The sequence below is a fragment of the Mus pahari genome, chromosome 1 (genome assembly GCF_900095145.1).
Source record: "Mus pahari chromosome 1, PAHARI_EIJ_v1.1, whole genome shotgun sequence".
NCBI classification, from domain to species: Eukaryota; Metazoa; Chordata; class Mammalia; order Rodentia; family Muridae; genus Mus; species Mus pahari.
Window position 1 is genome coordinate 51,454,463 of NC_034590.1, and position 3,398 is coordinate 51,457,860.

Here is a 3,398-nt window from a genome sequence, read left to right on the forward strand (position 1 = left end):
TACACACACACACACACACACACACACACACACACAGAGGTATATACTGCCACACTCAACTTTTTACATGGGTACTTGGGATTTGAACTCAAGTCCTCTTGCTTGTACAATAAGTGCTGTTATCTGCTAAGGTATCCCTCCACCCCCCAGTCTGTGCATCTTTAACTATGAATGAAGTTGAATATCTTCCTTTCATAGAGAAGGTCCCAGATATTAGCTTCAAATTCATTATGTAGCTGAAGATGACTTTAATTTCTGATTGTCTTAGTTAGGGTTTTATGGCTGTGAAGAGACACCACAGCCAAGGCAACTCTTACAAGGGCAAGCGTTTAATTGGGGCTGCCTTACAGTTTCAGAGGTTTAGTCCATTATCGTCATGGGGCACCTTGAGTGGGGGCAGGAGGGAGCATAGCAGTATCCAGGCAGACATGGTTCTAGAGGAGGGGAGAGTTCTAGATCTTGATGTAAAGGCAGCCAGAGGAGGCTAAAATCCACACTAGGCAGAGCTTGAGTATAGGAAACTTCAAAGCCAGCCCCACAGTGACACACTTTTTTCAACAAGGCCACACCTTCTAATGGTGTCCCTCCCAAGCATTGGAACACAGGAGTCTATGCAGGCCATACCTTTCAAACTACCTCACTGATACTTTTGTCTGTTCTTCTCACGTGCTAGGGTTGCAGGCCTACACCACAAAGCCTAGTTAATGAGACGCTGAAGATGGAGCCCAGGGCTTCACCTATACTAAGCAAACACTCTGTCAACTAAGATGCTTTCTCAGTCAACTAAGATACTTTCTCAGTCATCACTTCTTTTTCTTTTTGAAACAGGAACTCACTGTGTCGCTCTGGCTAGCCTGGAACTCACTATGTAGTCCAGGCTGGCCTTGAACTCACAGAGCTCCACCAGCTTCTGCCTCCCAAATTCTGAGATTGATATGTGCCATCATGCCCAGAATTCCTCCCACATTTTCTTTTTTACACACAAAATCTTTCTATGTAGTCCAAATTGCCCTTGACCTCATGATCCTCCTTCTGCATGCTGGGGTAACAGGTGTGCACTGCATCCAGTTAGATGGAGCACTATTTTTTGTTTGTTTGTTTGTTTGTTTGTTTGTTTTTCGAGACAGGGTTTCTCTGTATAGCTCTGGCTGTCCTGGAACTCACTTTGTAGACCAGGCTGGCATTGAATTCAGAAATCTGCCTGCCTCTACCTCCCGAGTGCTGGGATTAAAGGCATGTACCACCACGCCCAGCTGGAGCACTATTTTTTAACATGTTTTGTAAACCATTTACATTCGTTATTTCCTGTGTGAAGTCAGATTTTAGCTCTCACTCATTTCTCCCCAGTTTGGTAAAGATCGGATGATTTGCTAATACAGATTTAGTTGCAGCAAGAATAAAGTGACTCTTCTGTACCTTTCTGGGTGAAAATGCATGAATTGATCTGACTTTTCAAAGGGATACTAAGTAGTGTTTGTTAAAATGAAGCACATATGTCATTGACTCAGCAACTCTTTCATGTCCAGAGACAGAAATAGTTGTGTAGGAGATGGTATGTTATATTGAGCATTGTTTGAAATAGCAAAATGCTAAAAACAGCTTGGGTGCCCATCCACCAGAGACTGGCTAAACACATCACAAAATAACAATGAAAAGAAATACCGTGGAGCCAGGCCTTGTAATCCCACCATTGCACAGGCCAGGAAAGGAGGGTAACTATGAGTTCAGTGCCAGCCCAGTCTGCATAGTGGGTTCCGGGGAAGCCCAGGCTCCGTAGAGAGAGACCCAAAACAAAAGGAAAAGTTGTGCCAGGTGATACATGCCTGTAATCTCAGAAATTGGGAGACTGAGGCAGGAAAATCACAAGTTCAAGACCAGCCTGGGCTACAGGGTGAATTTCAGTCCATACTGAGCTACACAACAAGATCCAGGATCGAGGGGCTGGGGAGATGACACAATAGTTCAGAACACTGACTTCCAGAAGATCTAAGTTCAAGTCACACCGCCCACAAAGTCGCTCATTACCATCTCAAAGTTCAGTTCTAAGGGATCCAATACCCTCTTTTCCCCTCTCTGGAAAAATACCTATACACATAAAATAAAATAAAATAAAAAGTAAAAGATCCTGTGTCAAATGAAAATAAAAAACAAAGAAAAGAATGGAAGAGAGAGAGAAAAGAGGAAGAAATGAGAAGGGAGGGGAAAGGAAGAGAAATACTTATGGATTCACTTAGAGTGGCATGGGTCACGTGACTTATGTATGTGCATGCATATTCACTAGTGAAGTATTTCATGTATTGGACAAAACAGCACACATGCGTGCACGCGTGTGCACACACACACAAGACAATCAACCCAGCATTCACTCGATCCTCCAGTTATTGGGGGTGGGGCAGGGGGTATCTTATCTGTTGGAAACTATCCTGGGTGCTGGAGCTATATGGTAAGACCCACGAGGTCATAAAACCCACAGCCTGGTACAGGAGATGGACAATGAGCAAGTAAGATACCTCAGCCATGAGATCATTTCAGACAGCAGTAAGGGTTATGAAGGAAACTCACAAGGAATGTGACCCCGAGATATTGGGTGGGGTGGGGGCCACTTTAGAATGGGAGGTAAGGAAAGACTTTTCTAGGGAGTGCTGTTGGAGTTGGGGGTGGGGCAAACGACTTGGAGCAGAAAGAGCATAGAGTACTGAGGGGTGGGAAAGTAGGGGCTGGTGCAGATGTGGGCAGGAGGCCTGCACAGAACTCACTTCAAAACTTGGGGGACTGGAGAGGTGGCTCAGAGACTAAGAGTCTGTTGAATCTTGCAAAGAACCTAAGTTTAGTTACCAGTACTCATGTCAAGCAGCTCACAGTCATCTGTAACTCCAGCTTCAGGTGATCTGATGCTCTCTTAACCAGCTTGGATGCCTGCACTCACGAGCACGTATCCAAACACACACACACACACACAGGGCTGGAGGAGGGGAGAACAAGAGAGAGATCTTTAAATAAATAAAATTTATGTGCATAGCGATGTTGGAGTGTTTATTCTATACAGTTGTCAAGTCAGATGTGTCTATGTGCATGTCTGGGCAGAGACAGGTAGATCTCTATGAGTTAAAGGCCAGCCTGGTCTACATAGTGAGTCTGAGGACAGCCAGGGCTATATAATGAGGCCTTGTCTCAAAAAACAAAGAGCAAAACAAAAAGCCAGAAGCCCCTCTCCTCAATCACTTTCCACCTTTTCTGATCATCTCTTACTGAGCTTGAAGCTCATCGATTTGGCTGCTGGACGGTGTTCCCAGAGATGAAGCGTGAAGTTGTCCTCTGGCCTTGACATACCACACCTACCCCCCCCTCTCTCTCTCTCTTTCTCTCTCTCTCTCTCTCTCTCTCTCTCTCTCTCTCTC